This window comes from Podarcis liolepis (assembly GCF_965112155.1).
Source record: "Podarcis liolepis genome assembly, chromosome: 9".
Classification (NCBI taxonomy): Eukaryota; Metazoa; Chordata; class Lepidosauria; order Squamata; family Lacertidae; genus Podarcis; species Podarcis liolepis.
In genome coordinates this window covers 33,965,055-33,986,974 of record NC_139564.1, presented here as the reverse complement: position 1 = coordinate 33,986,974, position 21,920 = coordinate 33,965,055, and the positions used below count along the sequence as shown (strand labels likewise).

At 40.2% G+C, this 21,920-nt stretch overlaps 1 long non-coding RNA gene across 1 annotated transcript in view; it reads left to right on the top strand.

The window, feature by feature from the left end:
- LOC310714700 overlaps positions 1-19,610 on the top strand; it is a 254,905-nt gene extending 235,295 nt beyond the window's left edge. Inside the window, exon 3 of the long non-coding RNA XR_014529988.1 lies at positions 19,477-19,610. This is a non-coding gene — a long non-coding RNA (uncharacterized lncRNA). The remainder of the gene's footprint in view (positions 1-19,476) is intronic.
- The last annotated feature ends 2,310 nt before the right edge of the window (positions 19,611-21,920 follow it).

The following is a 21,920-nucleotide window of genomic DNA, read 5'->3' as shown; positions in this document are numbered from 1 at the left end:
ACAAGCCTTCTTGGTCACATCTCTGACCAGCAGTAGGAAGAAGTGGCGATAGGTAGATCTGTCCATTTCAGTTTCTCTCAGTTTCTCATTTTTCCAGTGTAGATGTTCAGTGCTCCACATTCCCACATCTGTTTGCATTCTTTTTAAAATATATATATATATGAAAAGGCATTGTGTCAATTCATCAGTATTTTAGTCTGAATATCTTCTGGTACACATTTTTTTGTATGCAATTTTGCCAAATATGCAATTTTGCAAAGCAGTTCCCCCTAATATGCATTCTTATATATTATTTTCACCAATGTATGCATTTTGATGAGCCCTTTACCCTGGTATATGCATTTCTACACACATTACTTGGCTGGAGGATTGTATTACAAAATCTGGAAAAGCAGAAATTTCAAAGGATGGCTGTGTTTTACTTCTTGCATTGTTCTGCAAAGTGTGCATTCAATAGTTTTGCCTTTCAGTGCAAACTGAATTGATTCCCCCCCTCCCCTAAGAGGAATGACCTATATTGGGGACTAATTTGATGCTTTGAGCAGGGCAGAATCACCCCATAAAGGCAGGCAGTAGAAAACATTGCTTCCTAGACCTCACTTTGGAAGCAGATCATAGATGCAGGGAATGAGAAAGGAGTGAACTTGGGCTTTCAAGAAGCTGCTGATAAAGTTCCCCACTGGAGTAAGCTTAGCAGTTATGAAATAAGAGGACAGGTTCAGCAACTGCTTAAAGAACAAGAAGCAGACAGATGAAATAAATGGGCATAGATTGGATGCATAAAGCCAGCCAAGACTGCTAGTGTTGAAATCCTTTGGATTTCCACTTTTTGATGTGAAGAGATTTTTGTGGGGGGTTGGGGTTGGGGGGGCACTAGTTATTTAAGGATGTGTGCATACCAAGCAGATTTTTAAAAACCTGTTAGAAGCAACAAATATCCTATATTGTACTTCTCTAAAGTAGCCAAATGTTTACTGCTGACTACAAGAAAACTAACTTTTTGTTTAGTGAACTTTAGCTAAGATAATTGCATATTGGGAAAGTTGTACACAACTGCAAATGCAGCCCTGTAATGGGAAATGTTAGGCAACCTGTTTAAAGCTGTGAACGAGCGTATTTGTTGAACCCGTTATACGCTGATTATTCAAAGTGGTGTAATTATTTGAATTTTCTGTTCTGCAGCATCGTTGAATGAGGTAAATTGCATCTTAATTACGGACAACCCTGTCCTCAAAGTACTGCGTAAGGTGGAGAACCAGTGGCTAGAAAGGGTCTGGTACTGGCACAGTTGTTTGAGGGGAAGGGTTTTATTTCACTAAGCATCTTTGACTAACATCAGTAACGGTTCACATTTTGAAGATGAGTAAACATTTTGTACAAATAGATTAACTGGTTAGCTTGGAAGCAAGAGTCAGTCACAGGCTTTTGAGTTTGCCAGATAGTGCTTTAAGTCTTCATTCTTCACCTATAATACCAACTCTCTGTTGCCCCTGCTAGATCAAGGATAAGAACACAGAAAGTTGCCTTATACTGAGCCAGAACACTGGTCCATCAAGCCCAGTATTTATATTGACCACCAGCAGCTTTCCGGAGTCTTTCCCAGATCTACCTAGAGTTGCCAGGTTTTGAAACTATGACCTTCTACATGCAAAGCAAATGTTCTTCCACATTGACAATGGTATGCCTCATGCTACCCTGGGACCACTTTTAGAGAAAGCTTACAACTAATGTTAGAGAAACAAATGTTTTGTTTTGTTTTGTTCATATAGCATAAGAGAGCCATCAAAGTGGCTTTCAACAGGGATGGAGAACTTCAGACCCAGTGGCTAACTGTGGCCCTCCAGCTCTCCCCATTGGGCCCTTGGGACTGTCCTCAGACCACATCACCTTCCAATAACACCCCTTCTCAGCAGGCCTGGCCATTAACCTGCCCTGCTTTGTAGTTATCTTGAGAGATTTTGCCTGGCTGGAAGGTGTCCTTGAACTTTGACAATGCTGCTTGCTTGTCTGGATGGAGGATAGAGGGAGGTGCATGAGTGTGTGTAGAAACTAGCTTAGTGTACAAAGGTAAAGTTAGCATTCATTGCTCCTCCCACTTTTGCCTCCAGCCCTGCTCCCCACTGGCATGTCCTGCCCCAGCAGAAAATTGGTCAGTAGAGAATGTGGGCCTCTGGATGAAAAGGGTTCAGCCCTGTCCTGAAAACAATTGCAAGCTAATTTGTCCATGAGAAAGGTTTTTGCTTTCACCCCCTAGGAAGCCCATTCGAAATGTGTTCAGCAGAAATATAATGGGTCATATCCAACTAAATCATTGTGGTATCAGAAGCTACTAGTGCAACAATTCCTGACAGCTCAATGGGGCTTACTCTTTTCTTCTTTCCTGTGCCCTCCTCAGATCTGCTCCAAAGTGTTGGGAGCAGCCCCAGAACAGTGGGGGGTGGGGGAGAGGTGATATCATTGTGTTGGGCAAGCACAGAAGCTTGCACTGACAGAACTATTCCCTTAGCCCTACTGATGATTTTAACCCAGTCTTTCCAGTGGGTCTTTCTACACTTACCTTCCTCTGAATCAGGACCTTCTTTAACGCTCTCCACATGCAAAATAGGAAAATCCCCTGTCTGTGTGGACCATTTTCCTTGGTTAAAGACATAAGAAAAGTAAAACCCCCATACAACTAAGGCACTGGATGTTCTCTGTATGCATAAACTAGTCTGTCACTTTTTGGAATACATTTCCTAACTTCTCCTTTTCAAAAAGACCAGTAGAAATAGCCACTCTGTATTTCTTTGGTGTATTTTATGTTCAAATTAGTATCCTTCACAAACAAGAAAAAATACTTTAGATTCATTATTTTTCTGCCTTGTGCAGCTTTGTGTAAAGCTTGATCAAAAAAGTTTCTCATTAAAGTGTGACAGTCCTTTATATTAGTGGTACATAAAACCTCTCTGGTTATTATAGAGGAGGGAGGGGGAGCAAATGACAGTTGGTGTCAACATTAAGCAGCTCAGGGCAAACTGTTTTTTTCCCCCAGTACCTATGTAATTTAATTGAAATGCAATATTTCATGAATATTAGGAAGCTAGATTTTATTAAAAATGGCAAGGAAAAGTGAATGCCTGAGTGTTTAGAGTAACAAGCGGTACAAATTTATTCATTCAATACATCACTGAATTATTTAAAACTCGGCTTAAGCACAAGGTCACAGAATAATTTTGGAAAGTGCGCACTTGTGCATGATGCATTTCCATAATTCCACTGCACCTATAAAGTTAATCACAGCTTTGGCATGCTGGCTTTTTCATATATTAAACAGAAGCAGATAAAGGTTTTAAATTAAAATCTAGGAGTGGACTAAACTGCAGAAGACAGAATTATTTGTAAATTTCTGTACATAGGTTCCTTTTCATTTTAATAAAAATTACTAGCTTGTGAAAGGATTAAATTAACAACTCCTGGATTGTTAAAATGCAGCCTCTTGCTTTGATCCAGCAGCCTTGTGTATGTCTGTGGGGCAGGGGATGGGGAGAGAGATTGGGCACAACCCAGAAAATAAAGTGATGACAATTCCTATTGAAAGCAACAAAATGGAGATCAATTACCGTAACTTAAGTCCTATTGATTCCCGTGAGATTTCCTGCACATAGTGCCCTTTACACATTCAGGGAGACCACAGCTGGGCTACAACTGCTGGGCCTGTCCCCATCATCCCACTGCCACATATTTTGTGTTCAGAGAAGATCTAAAGGAGCAGTGGATTGTATTTTGATTCAGGCATAGAGGTCAGGGTGTGGAGCCGGATTGGTGGGTGGGGTGTGGCGTAGGGAATTGTAGGGCTCATGACATTTGGAATGAGGCCTACAGACATAGTAATGATCCATGCATGAGCACTCACCTCGAGGCTTGATTAATAAGTAACTTTTGGTGGATTATGCCCATCGACCTACATATCTGAAAAGGCTCAGTTTGTTTGCACCCATGGTGCATTCATCAATTTCTGCAACACTGAAGAATGCAAAGCAGTCCACTCCTTGCATGGACAATGCTCTTTCTTTGAATTAAGAATTTCACAAAAGAATGAACCACACCTAATGACTGGCCACCACCAATGTGGCTAAAATGCTATAGGTAGGGGCTCATATAGCAGAGCACCCCTTCACTATTTAAAAACTACATAGGAGATACAGATATCAGGGAGAAGGATCTTTATTTTATTTTTTTGCTACGGAGGGGCATTCAATAATGGGAAGTCCCAACTTCAAACAGAAGGATAAAGCCAAGACATTGGATGACCACCACAGCTGCTGAACGGGGCCTCCTATGCATATTTTCTCAAAAGTAAGTCAATATGAATTCAGTGGGACTTACTCCAGGTTAAGTCCAATGTGTACAAAGGGGAAGAGAAAAGAGTTTTTGGAATATGCAGTACAAAACTAAGAACTGTGCAGTACACATGTCTGAAGAGAGCTCAGGTTTCCTTTTTATGTAGCTTCAGGCAGATAGTATAATCAGGACCCAGATTTTATGGACCCAAGGCTTGATTAGCTCTCCGTTTTATGATATACATCTCTGGCTGTTTTCTGATTACATAGGACTCCATTTGTAGCTTTTTATTTTATTTTGTATCATTTTTTTGACCTCCTTGTACCCTGGATTGTTGAAAGATGATTTATAATCCTTAGAAAACAAACAATGTTTCAGTAGACACAACCACGATTCTTGTCATAGTATCACTTTCTTCAGTGAAGTGTACATCATTTGTCATATTGCAACAGGTCAGGGCAGCTTTTTCAGTTAGCAGAATTTGAGATAACTATTGCTTGATGCTTTAGACCTGGGACTTTTAGCAGATGTGGCCCTATGTAATAATTACTCATCAGGACTAGAAGATTTGGAATGGTTTATGGCTTCCTTTGAATCATCGCCCCCAGAAAAAGCCCACAAAGGGGCCATTTCTGTGTCTGCCATTTTATATCTGTGAGTCGGTTAAAAGTATGGTTTAAACACCTTGTTTCCCTATTGAGACATGGTTCCAGAGCCCCTTAGCAATGAACAGATGTTTAAATATCACCTACCTCTTGTAAGACTATTGCACAGGAGAGCAGAAAGCAGGAATATATAGCTCTTCTGCATTTCAACGTAGGTAGAGTTACATTCTCCGTTCCCATTAATGCTAATGGAGTAGTGTTAAATCCCTGTAAATCAAGATAAAAATGCAGAAGCACTTAAGAGGCTGTCAGCAAGTATTTAAATACACTTGATCTTTAATATTCAGTAGTGTCAGCCACCTCTTTGCTTGCTGTCATGCTCAGAACCAAACTGAGACAAATTTTCAAGAGGTTAATAAGCTCTATCATGCCTAGCAAGACAACAGTAACCACTAAATGGGGTGGAAGAGAGAAATGGTCAGCCCAATTCAGTGAAGTCAGACAAAGCTGAAGTTTGTTCTGTGGTCCTTAACTGCACTTCCTAATTCTGTACTCGGTGCAGAGGTAAGGTACTGGGATTTGAACAGTACACAATTACCAATATGCAATGATGGTGTGGTGGCATTTAAAGAGATCCTGAATTAAGAATATTTTTTGCTTGCTAAATAGCCAAAGAAAAATCAAAAGCAGGCTGGGAGGAAGCAGCATGCTTTAGAAGTGATTTTTTTATGCCATGAGAAAGCTCAAACATAATGTGGAAATGAAAAGTTAGGGAAACATTGGGAAAACTGAATAAATTGCTGTGTGGGTGCTTCCTCTTTTCACTAGCAGCATCACACCAAATTTATGATTATGCCTGTATATACCAGGTGCTGTGCCACCATGTGTTCCGGATATCTTTAGGCTCCATCTAATGCAAGGGCACCTGGGGCTAAGCTACAAATTGTGCTATGCATCTGCCTGAAAGTGCTTCTTTAAACCTGTCCACCAGGGCCGGTCCACCCATGAGGCCAGGCCAGGTGACCACCTTAGGCTGCAGGGTCTCCATGGGCAGCAGAGCCTGCTGTTGATCTTTCTCCCCACATACCTTGTTCCTGATGTCAGTCTTCACTCACCTCTTCTTCCCTGGTGGGGAGGGAGGATGCCCTATTTTGGGGTTTGCCTCAGGTGCCAAAATGTATTGGGCCAACCTTGCTGTCCACACTTTCTTTAATTAAAAGTACCCATGCTTCCTTTTCAGTCTGGACTGGGCCTGAGGTATCAGCCAGAGCAGAGACTTAACTATTTCTTTCCCATGGTGTTTTCTTACTGAAAGTCACCTCATATTTTTCGCGCCCTATAAATGTGTTACACAGAAATGCGACCTCTGGGGATGCAAAAGTAGTATGTGGGTGATTTGTAGAGGGAAGACCACAGTCCTGGTCAAGACTCCCCTTCCTGCTGTTGAAAGTGGAAATTTGTCAGGGAGCAGCTGAAAGTGCAAGCTCAATGTGTAGTTTGATCCATAGTCAGTATCTGATCCTCATCCAGCCAACATCAGTCATTGCAGGCACTGTAGATGTGATTAAATCCATTTCAGCGTTACTTGATAGTAACTGAGTTTGCATATATCTCATTGGTTTTTAATAAGATGAAATACATTTTTCTTGCCTTTCTGTCTTTATGAAATGTTAAAAGAAGAGGAAAATGGGGGGGATAGGTAAAGGTGGTGACCCCCTCCTTTTCTTCACAAACCCCTTAGTGTTTAATCAGATTGTGCTCTTATATTTTATCAACCCCATTAAAGGCTAGGGGCTTGTAATGGGTTCTTTGTTTCTCTCTGTGGAAACGATACTCTGATTCAGTAATAAACTCAATGGAGCTTCAAATCCAAACTGATCATTAGCTCAGTTAAACTAGAAATGCCCAACAGTACGTGAATGTCATGTAAAGCTAATTATTCTGTACAATTGTTTTACTCTGGTGTCCCTTTTTGTAGAAAAGGAGGATAACCACAAGAGAATGCCTGCCTCAGAGTCAGCTGTAAGTTGAAATAAGCTTTTAAAAAAGAAATCTAACTTACTCTGGCTAAGGTACTCTGTGTACCTGCTTGAACTATGCAAAGTATTTATGCACTTTGCACAAATAAAGAATGCTGTCCTATCTGATGAAGGCTGCCCTGGCCAGCATCTCCTGAAGTGTAACTATCTATGACAGCCAGGCAACGTATTTTGCTATGCTTGGACTGGAGTGAAAGATAGACATTCCTCCCTTGTCACAATTTCAGAAAACCAACCATGGCACCCACGCACTCAAGCCACTTACACACTTCCTGGAATACATCTTTTTATTTTTATTTTATTGCACTGACATACCCACAAGCAATGGTTGGAAACTGTGTGTTGGTATTTTGCCAGAAGGTTGGAAAAGGAAACCTGAGACCATATTGAAGTCCATCCTGGTGCTGATTGGATTGGGGTGGCAGAGGAGCTCTGGTTTCTACTTTTTCAGCACTGAGTTTCTTAAAGCAGTCCATTCTATATTTCATAGGTATAGGGAGGAAGGAATAAAAACCTTCATAATAGCGCAGAGAGTTCAGTCCCATCCCCAAGCCCTTGCTCAGAGCTATGGAACCACCTATACATCAGAAGCACTGCTGACACCTGTTAGTTCCTTATTTTACCCTTTTTGTTGTTGTGCCAGCTCCAGGCTGAATTGGGCCCCTCTCCAGCAAATGGGCTGGCCTAGGATCCAGTCGATTCTTGGCTAGCTCTGTTCCAGTGCCATCCCAACATCAAAACCCTCTGCTTCAGGATCTTACACCAGGAACAACAATGATAGTGGGCTTCCACAGCAGTAGATCTCCTCGCTTCTTATCCCCCAGCAATACCAACCTTACCAGCCCTCCCAGAAGAGCACATAAAGGAGCACAACCTCCCTGAGTCTATATGATTTTATGAACAAATATTCTGGGAAAGTTTATAAGATGGAAGATCCTGATTCAAAGCAAAAGTTTGGATTGGATCTTTTGTGAGGTTTGCAGTGGATTGGTTTGGTTCAGTCATTGCATTCGAGAAGCACTGTTGTATTCTACATCCACCCTTTTGCATATTTATTGTAGAGAACATAAGTTTTTCTTTCTCCTAGTGCCAATGTGAATAAGAAACACATATATGAAATACAAAAAGGAGCATCTGGATTGCTGTCTGTGTTCTATATATATATTGCAAAGAATCCTGTGTTTGTACAACTGTCTGTAGATCTTTTGGCACCATAATCTTAGATCAGGCACAAAAACAAACCATTTAAATCTTTAACCTTAGTTACTGCATTTCTGTACTGGAATTTTATTTTTTTTTAAAAAATATGTTTTTATTGTTTTGTCACTTCTTGTTTGCCAGCCTGGGCTCCATTGGGAGGGAGGTTGGGATACATATTTAATAAATTTGGGGCACATTCTACCGTGATTGTAAATGTGGAACATTACACACACAAACATCCTAGCTCCTTACCATGTTGGTAACCCCAAATGACCATTTGCTGACCTGAACACTGTAAAATTTGTTGGAGTGTTTGTTTGAGTGTAATTCATTGGCTGATCTGTGAACATAACAATAAATACTGATTGACTGATTGATTGATGATAAATTTGGTTGTGGCAGTGGTCCCATTTTTGCAGTCATGGCTCCACGGCACCCTGTCCCAGTTGGCCCCACCCAATGTGGCTGGAACAGGGCAAGGTTGGCACAACATCACTGAAGGAATGAGACCATTGCCACCACCAATTCATCAGTACCATGAGTGCACCTACAAGGCACAGCCAGGAAAGCAGCAGTGATGGTGGTTTCAGGAGGTGGCCCCATGCACTGGCTCCATCACGTGGGCCACTATCGGAGAAAGATGCAACCTCTACAGCTCAAGGGAGGGAAATGAATTCTAGGAACTCCAAAAATGTGAACTTTGGAAAGCATCCCTTTAAAAATATGTTTTTGATTTTGTTGTTGCTTAAGGAACTGAATGTGAAGGCTTCTCTATTCTTTTTTGCACCTAGTTTTTATTTCATAATTTGTGTTTCAGTGGTTGAATTCTTGTTGCTTTGATGTTTGCCTTTCTATTTGGAAGCCACTTTAAGCAACTCCTTTGGTGGAGGGGGGAAATCAGGGTATAATGTTATAAATAAATACAGTGGTACCTTGGGTTAAGTACTTAATTCGCTCCGGAGGTCCGTTCTTAAACTGAAACTGTACTTAACCTGAAGCACCACTTTAGCTAATGGGGCCTCCTGCCGGAGCACGATTTCTGTTCTCATCCTGAAGCAAAGTTCTTAACCTGAGGTACTATTTCTAGGTTAGCAGAGTCTGTAACCTGAAGCATATGTAACCTGAAGCGGATGTAACCTGAGGTACCATTGTATAGAAATAACCAGGTTTTAGCATCCTCCTGAAGGTACATATGTGACAGAATAGATGAAAATGATTTAAGAAGGGCTGGCAATGCATACAGAAAACAAAAATTATCTCTGGTAAAAAGAAATAGGGACAGCTGAAGCATATGAGTGAAGTGGTCATCAGGATTTCAGGTTCCTTTATCCTTTGCAGGCACCTGCAAAGAATAATAGCTACGTTTTGGATGAAAGATCTGAAGGAACTGTTTGAACTGCAGAGATTTGTGCTAAGATGATGCAAGAAAGATGACATACTGTTGCAGAGAATGGAGCAGTTTTGCAGACTCCCGTTTTTATTTTATTTTATGCCACAAGGATGTAGCCAAGACCTTGACAAGCCCATCACAGAGTGAGGAACAAACATGGGGCTAGAATTCATATCATATAGCTCATTTCTACCTGAACTCTGGAGCCAAGTAGGCAGAAGCTCCCTGCTAAGCAGCGCTTTGTTATTTGAAATGAGCATATATTTTGTCTCCCAAATGCAGTTCCTTTTCCCATCCTCAATCAAACAGCACCCACTCAAGCTGCCTCGGGATATGCCACATCTGTCAGTACAGAGTAAGAATTTCCCTTGTTAGCTATCATTATTTTAAATGGCTTTTTAAAAGCCTGGCCTTGTGGTTCTGCATCTGCAAATGGTGGCAAAGCTGCTGCTTTTCTTCTCCTTTTCCCCTCAGGAAAAGGCAAAACTTGTGTGGCCTTGCTTTTGGACTATCAGATTATTCCATTCATAGTTATTTTTACAGAGCTGGCATTAAAATGCACACTTGGCAAAAGCCAACGTTAAAAGGCACCACCCAAAGACATGATAAAATATCATAGGCTTTTATAAGGTTAAAGTTTACATCTGGGGTTCATGATCTCTGAAGATAAGGAACGCAGGGGTGTAATAGCACATTTTGCTGAAAATAATGCATTTACAGTATTGATAATTGCACCAGACCAAAACCTATTATCAGAGGACAGTTGATGAATCCAAAACATAAAATAAAATAGCAATAGGATCCAATTTTTAATGCTTTTATATAGCAGCTTTAAGCTGGTCTAGTAAGATTGATCCTGAGGATGTGCACAAAGCATCCATCAGTTTCAGTTTTCCAGTCAGCTGGAGAAGTCAACTCTATTTTTCCCCCTTGAATAAGTCTGGTGGCTCAACTGGATTCATGGATCATTAACTACTGAAGATTATATATATATATATATATATATATATATATATATATATATATATATATTATAACCCCTGTATATCAGACTGGGAACAACAAGAGAAGTTATTCTTGTAGTGAAAACATAATGCTGCAAGGATGCTCTTTGGGTGTGCAAAATAGCCTCTCAAAACATTTGTCTAGTTTGCTAGATGAAGGTCCTTGCTTGACAGCTATGTGATATTTGGAGTCTACAAGCAACTGAAATCTGTGTTTGCAGGGTTACATGTGCAACGTACCGAACCCCACTGAAGCAAGTGATGAGAAGGAAATATTGTTCCAGTCTAAATGTGGGCAGTGAAAGAAAGGCAGAACAACAGTGTGCATGCTGTCGCTTTTGGGAACTGATGGCGTTTTAAAGAAACATAGTGTCCCTGCTAAGCTTTTCACATTTGCAAATAGACAATGAGGGAAAGCTTGACTGAGTTTGCATTTCAAGGTGAACGCACCTAATTCACAGTTTCTGAAACATGACAACAATGAAAACACAGCTCAAATTCAAAATTCACAATTCTCTAAATTTTGCAGTGCAGTTCTCCAGACAGGTAATGTGTACAAAAATCCACATATCAGGGCATTATTGTTGTTGTTTTTATTGTTGTTGTTAAAATTTATATAGTACATTCATCCAAGGATCACAGGAAAGTCTACAATATAAAAACACAAAATACATAAAAAAGTAAAAAACAACACAAAAAAATGCTCTCCACACAAACACATTTTAAAAGGCCATTGATTGTTTAATTAGCCTAAGGCCTAGGAGAAGAGGAAGGTTTTTGCCTGGCACCTAAAGATATGTAATAAAAGCTTCAGGCAAGGCACATGAAGAAGAGCCTCAGATAATGATCACAGGGGCTTTATCAGTTAATATGGGGAGAAGCAGTCCTTGAGATATTGCATAAAGTGTGCATATAAATGCATATATTGTTGAAAAATTACATACAAAATGAATTGTAATAGGGAAAATTGTTCTGGAAAAAATGTGCATATTAGGCAAAATTTCTTAAAAACTAATAATAATAATAATAATAATAATAATAATAATAATAATAATTCATAACTTGCCCATCTGGCTGGATTTCCCCGGGCACTCTGGGCGGCTTCCAACAAAAAATTTAAATACAATAGTCTGTTAAACATTAAAAGCTTCCCTAAACAGGGCTGCCTTCAGATGTCTTCTAAAAGTAGCTGGTAGCTGTTCTTCTCTTTGACACCTGTTCCACAGGGCAGGTGCCACTACTGAGAAGGCCCTCTGCCTAGTTCCCTGTAACTTGGCTTCTCACAGTGAGGGAACCACCAGAAGGCCCTCGGCGCTAGACCTCAGTGTCCGGGCAGAACGTTTGGGGTGGAGATGCTATAGAATCATAGAACTGTAGAGTTGAAAGGGACCTGGAGGGTCACCTAGTGCCACCCCCCCCCCCCCCGTAATGCAGAAATCCTGCCCACAGCTGTCTCTGTGTAGGCTTGGACCACCAACCTTCTGACACACCGAGCTATTGCGCCACCTGTAGGAGTTCACACAAAACTGCTGATGAATTTTCATGAGGACTTTTTAAAAACAAAACATGCAGACTGATGCAGAAATATGGAGAACTGAGTTTAAGACTGGAAAAATAAGGAACGGAGAGTACTGGCAATTAACAGATTCTGCCATCCATACAAATATATATTATTATTATTTTTAACTCAGAAATCTATAGCAGTATGTAACTCATACACAAAATAGCCTGGGGAAATAATGTTTCTGTCTTTCTACACACCCTCCAAAATGCCTGGGAAGACATCTTTTCACTGTTACTGTGCTATATAAAAAATTCTTAGCTAACAGAGCTGTTTCTGGGACATAGATGCCAGACAGTAGGCAACCTGGGCTGCACCTGGCCAGAGGCTAAATCCTCTGTTGACATAAGTCAGCCATATCGCAGACAAAAATTGCCCATCATTTGCTTGACCTGAAGGCAAAAACTTGACTTTGGACTCAGTGGAGAGATGCCTAATATCCTCCCCAGAGAGACTTACCTGGCACCTACTTTATTAATGCTTTTGGATACTTTTCTATTTACTCAGGCTTTTATAGTGCTTATCATGCTATGGTTTAACAAACATTTTAACACTGTGGTTTTATGTTTTAGCTCTCTATTTTAATTGTTGTAACACTCCTGCTCTTGTTTTAAATTTATTTGTTTGGTATTACAATTCTGTTTTCCCTTCATTTACATGGTATTTTATCTAGTTGTGGTTTTCCCATTGTTATCAGACAGCTTATGAACTGAATTAATTCATTATTCTAGGGTAGCTTATAAACTGAATAATTTTTCAAATCATTGTAGTGTCCCAATAAAAGTTTTCTTGGCATCATCCTCTGCAGGGAGCTCAGCTTCCCCCTTCCCTTGGAGCATGACGGTAGAAGGGTTGTGCCATATAAACTTAAAAGGTGAACTATAATCCGTCAATATGTTGGAAGAGAGCTTCCATTAAGGATAATATGCCAACCAGGCATACCTTAGGGAACATACAAAAGGACTCTGTGATAAAGCACAGATGGTTCAAAATCTAGCCCAATAGTAGCTGCAGGAGCTGACAAGCCTTGAAAAACCTCAATAAAAGGAGGAAAAGAGAATTGGCAAAGCTTCACAATAGACTAAAGCATAAAGCATACCGAAAATAACCTCAGGCATCAGTTACCTCATTTATTTACCAAATGCAGAGAGGGGTAAATTGTAATATAAAAGGCTAAAATCAGAATCATTTTGCAGCAAACCTCTGAAGATGCTGATAGTTTCAGATTTGTTTTATCCTTTATATTCTTTTAAACAAATGTATCTAGGAAACTTCCAACAAATGAGTTTGAAGAGACTTAATGCAAAGTAAATAGTCTTTAAGATATTGCTGAAATGCTAGTGAAGTGAAATAAGAGACAAAGTACCCGAAAGATTGGGAAGTACTAGAGCATGATAGATCAGATAGGTAAGATAGGTAAGATAGGCAAAGAAGTCAGAGGAAGAGTGTTTGTTCTTAGGGATGGAAATGGGGATCCCAAAGAGGACACGCTCAATCAGCACCTGCCAGACAGGTGTGGATAGGACAGGGATCCACTTCTGAATCAGCACTCTGCCTGGGTTCCATCATAATGTGGCCAAGTATGCTAGAGTCTATTTCACATAGTACAGTATTTATAAGGTGACAGAGAGCACTCTTGCTTTTACCATCAGCTAGTGTGTGATCTTCTGCTTGCTATAAGGTTCAGTTCCCCTGGAGTAAGAGGGACTGATGGCATCCAATAGCTCTCAAGAAAATTGCAGGTGGGACAAATATGGCATCATGCAACAGCACATCATCTGGTTTTCTTAGCACTTCAGTGCATATTATTTTTAATGGATTCTAATGTACTTATTTAGCACCTTAAGATGTGTTGAGAGGATATACACATATCTACAAAGTGTCTTTTGAAACTGATCAGGCCAGAGCTGCTTTGCAACTTGGTTTTGTCCGTTTCATCATTCCACTGTCTTATAACATTTTCTCAGGAGAGTGGCAGCACATAAGAATTAGAAACATGGCATTAACAGTCTTGCCAAACACCAAAAAGTCTCTTCATCTCCTCTATTACATCTATATAGGTTTCAAACTACTAATACCGCATCAAGGCTATACCATGACAGTTTTCAGTAGGAAACTGTTCCAGGAAAAAAGTACTCAGTTGCACCACACAGCTGTTGTTGTTGTTTAGTCGTTTAGTCGTGTCCGACTCTTCGTGACCCCATGGACCAGAGCACGCCAGGCACTCCTGTCTTCCACTGCCTCCCGCAGTTTGGTCAGACTCATGTTTGTGGCTTCGAGAACACTGTCCAACCATCTCGTCCTCTGTCGTCCCCTTCTCCTTGTGCCCTCCATCTTTCCCAGCATCAGGGTCTTTTCCAGGGAGTCTTCTCTTCTCATGAGATGGCCAAAGTATTGGAGCCTCAGCTTCATGATCTGTCCTTCCAGTGACCACTCAGGGCTGATTTCTTTAAGAATGGATGCATTTGATCACACAGCTAAGTATCAGTTTAAGGTCATTTGTCTTTTGCAAAAGGCAACAATGTTCATTCTACAATTTTAGGACTGTATAAAAATATCTGATGTATAAGAAAAAATGTAGGGGCTAGAAACTTGATTTTTTAGGTTTCTAAACTCTGCTTCACAAAACAAATTCCATACTTGCAAAGCACCATCACTGATGGCTCCTCGTTATATTGCGTTTTACATGTATGGGGTGGTTGTTTTAGTTGCCATGGCAATAAGTATTCAGAAATGTTATGTAAATAAAACTTTCTGAAATGGAACAGCTTGGTTTACAGCCATCGTTTATTAAAACATATGTATGCTATTTTTTTCACTTGGAATAACGAGTCTTGAAATCTACACTCCATGACAGAAACCTTGGGTTATATCCAACAAAGATCTACCCAGAGTAAGCCCATTTAAATCAATGAAGCTAAAATAGTCATAGGCATTAATTTCGATGGATCTACTTTGAGTATGACTAACATCAGATACAACCCCTTGTTGTACAACCCCATCCTCTTTAATGAGCTAATGCAATGCAGAACTTCATACTGATCTGAAAGGCTCATATTTAGAGAGCTCTTTGGGCATTAGCCAATTGATTCCAGCATATAAACCACTAGGAGACCAAATCTAAATGCTGGATTTCCATTTAATTTGATGTATAATGTATTTCTGTGCTGATTTTCATTCAAATTAATCTCAAAGGGGCTTACAAACAGTGAATAACAATAACATAACATCAAAAATACAGCATAAATCATATAAAATAATTAACAAATAATCTAATTTATAAAACACTATTAACAAAGCAGCAAATAGGATCCTCTTCAAGGAGGGTCCTGCTTACGCTTGGGACCTTGAGGCCCCCATGGCACCTGGAGGCAGGGCTTCGCCTGGCATCGTGAGAGGTCTCTCGATCGCCCCAGTTCCAGCACCCAATCAGGTTGTTTCACAAGTTGGGGGAGGGGGGTGGTTGATAAACAGCAGCACGACGCGTCAGAGCCACTTGCTTCACGCTGCCAAACACCTGCCCACCCGCCCTCTTTGGTTTCTGTGCTTTGGCCTTGCTTGGGACTTTGGTTGGTTGCCTGTTTTGTGGCAGGGGCCTGGTAGGAATTTTGTCCACTTGGCAGATTGGCACTGGCCATTTGGTTTTCGCCTCTCTCCCAGCAATCATCACAACTTTGTAAGGTTTGGCAGTTAGGCATTGACTTAGTTGTGGTTGGGGGAGGGGAGGTGTGGCCATCACCTGCCCCTCCTTAAAAAAGGGTATTCCGTTAAAGGAATCTGAGGGTTCTGAATCTCATCCGAAGTCGGCTTGAGGGGCCAGGGCCATGCCAGGACCCCGGGAACCCCAGGGTGAGCTACAGCCGATTTGCATAAATATAGCTCCCTCATTTGGTTTACCCTTCCAGACTTCCTGCGGGGTGGGCAGGGGTCAGTTTTAGTTTGTCAATGCCCAATCCAATACCGCTCACATTATGTAATCAATAAAGTTGTGTCCTAAAATTTGCCCATGAATTTTAAACTGAAATTTGAGTCTGTGTGAATTTATTTCTGGGGAGGTCCTTGAAGCACAAATAAAAATACAGTGGTACCTTGGGTTACATATGCTTCAGGTTACAGACTCCACTAACCCAGAAATAGTACCTCAGGTTAAGAACTTTGCTTCAGGATGAGAACAGAAATCGTGCTCCAGCAGCATGGCAGCAGCAGGAAGCCCTATCAGCTAAAGTGGTGCTTCAGGTTAAGAACAGTTTCAGGTTAAGAACGGACCTCCAGAACGAATTAAGTACTTAACCCGAGGTACCACTGTAAGCTAAACATCACAATTACATCATATATATGATTAACAAATCAATATGGTATTTGTAAACTATAAAACAATATCAACAACATTAACAAAATAGCAAGTGATAAACAATAAGATAAGCACTGTTGAGTTCATACACACACACTCTACACCCCCAAGACTCATAATCTTTCACTCTGTTCAGTTCATTAGAATACACATAAAATATACATTGTGCCTTTCGTTAACCCAGCTCAGCCAAATGGCTCATTGGCTGGAGTCCTCAGGTAGTGGGCCATGGTGGAGATGGTAGGGCTCTTGGGCCCCCTGCCAATAGTAAGGTGGATGTTGACTCTGGGTAGCCTGCCCAGGCACTGTTGGAAGTACTAAGGCGTTCGGGATCCAAGGTATAACTGTATAAACAGTGATGCAGGACACCAAACCATCATGTCCAATTGCATCTATTGTCATTTACTCTGGCATTATCACTGTTGTTTACACCAGCAGATTTCTGGTTCTTTTTTTGAGGGATAAATGTCAAAATGCACTTCTTAATGACTTCTCAGCTGCCATCTTTTTCATGGTTACTTTTTCAAGAAGCTATACTTTTATAAGAAAGCTATGTACAAAGATCTTATTGTTGGAAAAGTCTAGATGAATGATAGGTCAATGTAAATTTGAGAGACGTGCCTAGCTCCTGTGCAATTCCAGTACAGCTCCTGAACAAAGAAATAAAAGATTCCTTTTGTAGGATATTGAAAGTAATAGAGAAGCTCTCATGTGCTTGGACTTCAAAAAGGCTCATCTCTGAATGACTTCTCTCTGCCCTTCTATCAGCCATGATGGATCGGGGAGACTTAAATATAGACACCATCCTTTCAGAGGAGATAGGCTGGTGTGCCTTCTTATGAGGGGGTAGAAAAACCTTTTCATTACATTATTTATTGCATTATCACTTTTTATTATATTGACAGTAATTAAGCAGATAGTGTAGTTATATACATTTTAAATTAATACATTTTCAGTGCAATTTGATTTACTCAAAAGTTATACCCATTGAGTTCAAATGGGATATACTTCCTAATAAATGGGTATGGGGTTCAGCCTACATCTAAGGATAAGTTCATCTTGTTTCTGTTTGTAAATGTTGTAATAAAGTTTTAATTGGTTACACTTGATTGCTGCCATACTATTATCAGTAAGAATCTCTCCACAGGAAACATATCTCTAATAAATTCTAGCTTAGGAAAAACAAGAAGATGCAAAAGAAAAATGTACGAGTACAGATGATTCTTGGGATCCTGCAGTTATTCTGAAATAAAATTTCATGGGAAATTGTGGGAAAATATAGTAGTGAGAAATTTTCTGGAAAGCACCACTGTTTTAGATTCAGTTCTTTCAGTCAATATACTACACAATATTATTTTGAAGATGAAAACATTAAACAAAAATCAATATGCATTTATTGGTTAGCTTTGTATAGTAGTTATTTTTAGGGAAGTTTTTAATGCTTGATGTTTTATTGTGTTTTTAATATTCTGTTGGAAGCCGCCCAGGGTGGCTGGGGAAGCCTGGCGGGGTATAAATAATAAATTGTTGTTGTTGTTATCAAACAAAAAGACACAGAACTACTATGCAGTTTTTCACAGCTTAATGCTTTAAGTGAAAACTATATGGATACATTTCTTTCAATAGATCCTCTATCTATGTAGCTACTTATACGTAATTAAAACTTTATGAATATATTTATTCCAATTATCTAATTATTTATGCAGCTAATTATTTATCTGGAAGTGTTATTCAAATATTGAAAACAGAAAATGTTTCTCCTGTTTAAATTGTCTCAGAGATGACCTTTCTTACAGAAGCTGAAAACTGAAACAGAGGTAAAAAAAACAACAGCACTGCTAAGGTTGATAACAGCATGGCAGAACTTTCCACAGTTCAGGTGTGGCTTACCTGTGGCTGTTCAAATGTTGTTGAACTCTAAACTCCCATCAGCCTCAGGCAGCATGGGAAATGGTCAGAGATGAGAGGAGCTGTAATCCAACACTAGTTAGTCAATCTTGGTATAGTTATTGAACACTCCTGGTACAAATCAGTGTAGTCCTAAACCCCATCTCCCTACTCATTGTGGGCTCCATCCAACCACTCAGATAAATTGAATTTTACTGTGGTTTTGTGGACTTCAGAATATGGTGAGATGCCGGTTTTGCTCTGCAAGGCAAAGAAATAAAAGTAGATATCCTCCTTTTACTGGGTCTCTTCCCATTAAAAGCCTTGGGAGATAAGTCCTTCATAACTTGTTTCATTGATTTCAGTGGTTCATCCTATTTAAGATGTCATCTTAGGCACGTTTACCCAGAAGTGAGTTCAATGGCACTTACCACCTTGTAAGGTTGTATAGGATTGTGTGCAGTCTTGTTCTGGATTCAATCCATAGTATATTGTTCCTGGGTCGTAGAGAAACAGCAAATGGGGCAAATAAAGCATGGCACAGCAGTTTTACTCGAAGCTCCTATTCAAATTGACTTAGAGGGACGCTTTGTCACACAAGTTGAAAACCAGCTTAGAAACCTAAAGTAAAGGTTAATGAAAAACAACAGTGCATTCAGTTTGGTGAGGAGCTATCAATTAGAGTGCCGGCAATCAATATTTCAGCATCATCCTTCCTGAATTTAGTGATCTAAGAAGTGGGATAAACAGTCTGTTAATTAAATTTTCAGAGGTGATAGATGGGATGGTTGGGTGGGACTAGAAGATGCCGGGAATACCAGCCATGACGGAAACTCATTCATAACCACGGGGGCTTCTTCCTTAATTATCATCAGACTGCTTCCAAATTCTGGCTCATCTTGAAACTTTTTAAAGATCAGCCAGTCCCACCCTCCGCAACACAGAGTCAATATATTTGTTTAAAAACTCTTTTTAAGCCCAATGCAGTTGTTCATCAGAATAACACTGGGGCATTTTTGCTGTTGTTGATGATATCCCTCAGTCTTGCTGAAACTTTATCTGTTTAATTCTAAGTCATGAATGTAACAATATATTTGTTTCTTTTTGTGGTGATCTCAGATTTGGAACCAAAAGCAAACCACAGTGTTTCCTAACAAGAAATCTGGCAGCCGTCATGAGTGCAGTGATACGCTTGAGACGAGACACTGTCATCAGTGACACCAAAATGAATAAGAACCTAAGAAACAAGCAGTCAGATGTCTTGGGAAAGAATCACGATATCGGAGGCGAGTAGCAAATGGTGAGACAATGTCACTTACTTTTTTCTAATCACTTCCAAATGTATGCCTGTGACACACACACCGCCTCACTTAAAACAAGCTCAAGCAGGATTGAAACAATATCTGGGCTAGTTCAAGTGAAATTTATAGTAGAAATACTACACACACACACACCCCAATATATGAGTACTATATAGAATTTTAAAATAAAAATATCTCTTAAAATATTTTATACAAGTGTGACAAAATGATTCCATGTATCCATTAGGGATGAACAAAAAAAAAAAAAAGGAAAACAGTCTTTCAGTGGAAATTTGTCATAGGAGATTCCTTAAGTACGGTGGCGTGGGGTAGGGTAGTTCAGCTGTATAGCCCTATAGGATAGGTTTGCTTTAGTCCCCTATTGCATAGGCTCACCTAGAGCCTCTGAGAAAGTAATCTAAGGCTGCTGTGATATTTTATTAACATGGGATTGAATCATACTTTGTAGCCACAATACTGTAGCAGGGAAACGTAAAAGTATCTTTAAGAACTTCATTTTGAACAAAAATGGATGGATTCAAATTGGCCAAGAAAACTAATTTCTTTTTATAGACAGCTTAACTCTGGTTTCTGTTCCATCTCTCTCTCTCTCTCTCTCTCTCTCTCTCTCTCTCTCTCTCTCTCTGTGTGTGTGTGTGTGTGTGTCTCCTCCTCTCCTTCTTTTGCCTTCTGTTATGATACAGATTATTAGTAGATGGTCTGAGTAGAAGGATTCTGCTTGAAATAAGCTCTGTGGAAAAGTGAATGATTTCAAGTGATAGCTTATGTTCATTCCAGCAACTTGTTGTGGTTCTGTAAAAGATGAGAGCCAGAATCACAGATAAAAGACTCAGAAGTAAAAAAAAACACCAAAAACATCCAGGATGATATCTAGGCTGGGGTGGTGGTGGAGAGATGGATCAAAACTGCTGAAAGAAAGGTAATTTTGTGTGCAGGTTGGTTGGTTTAAAAAAAACAAAACCAGTTTATTGAACACCCCAGTAAAAAGGAATGTATTGCACAGAATGTCTGGAAATAATGCTGATGTCAAAACTGAAGTTTCTACTTAGCTTATGCTTTCAATTGCTAGTGTGCTCAGTGAAGGCAAATGGAGAGAGATTAGCTTCCTATGATTGAAAATAAAACTTGTGATACAAAAGATAAAGAAATTGCAAAATTACTGGACCCTCTTGAATTATTTGGCAGTAAAATTATCACTGTAAAATTATCACTCTGACTGGTAGCAGTTAATGGAAACGACAGGTAAGTGAATTCTGAACCCAACTTTACTGAATGTAATAACTTGTCTTATAAAAACTGAAGAGTATGAGATCTAAATAATATTCAGTAACTGAGATTCTTTAGACATGGCTAGCACAGTCTGGCTTTATTTCTGAGTGCGTCACAAAAATATGGAAAGTCTGCCTTATTGAAAAAGAGCTGTCAAAGAATCAGACTTTATCTTTACAAAACTGAAGTGTTCATCAATGGAGATTATTCTGATTTCAGAAGTTCTGATTTCAGAAATACCAATTCTAAGGTCAAAGGCTGCTAATGAGCAGTCATACTATATTGTGGGTGCCTTTTGCAGGATCGTGTGCGGTGCTACAGTTCCCAGGGAACTTGCTAATAGAAGGGGGCTGGCCTGCTTCTCAGTGTATTATTCAGAGGTTCACGCCCAGCCTCAGCTTTCAGTTTTATTTCCTGGGATATGGGGCCAGACCCATTATAAATAGTGGAAGGAGCCGATATTAGCCAGGCAGACGGCTCTGGAGATTCACCCTCCCTACCCTCCCTTTGTTAATGTTTCTTTTTTACAGGTTACCTTTTTCTTCCTGTTTAGCGGGCGCTGCTACGGTCTTTGACTGGTTGCTGTTGAAGGACCAGGAAGAAATTTTCCTGCATTGGCAGGTTGTATCTTCCCCGTAGCAATTCATCACAACTTTGGCGGTTATGGCCTTGGGTGGAATCCTTTAGTCTTTTCTTCCCTATAATGGGGGGGGGGGAGAGTGGTGACTCACACCCCTGCGGCGGCAATTCCAGGGTCCCTTCTTAAAGGGGTTACATAAATGGGTGTCACTGGCCATACACTGAAAGGTTGTCAGTGAACTACCCTGTGTGCGGGGATATGGGCTCGGCTGGCTGCCTACACTTATGTCATGCAGAGCACCCCCATATTCCATTTATCCTGATGTGCCCCAATTCGCTGGCTGTGGGGCTGGGAGGGATACACGCCCAAGGCCTAAGCCAAGGTCTTCCTAC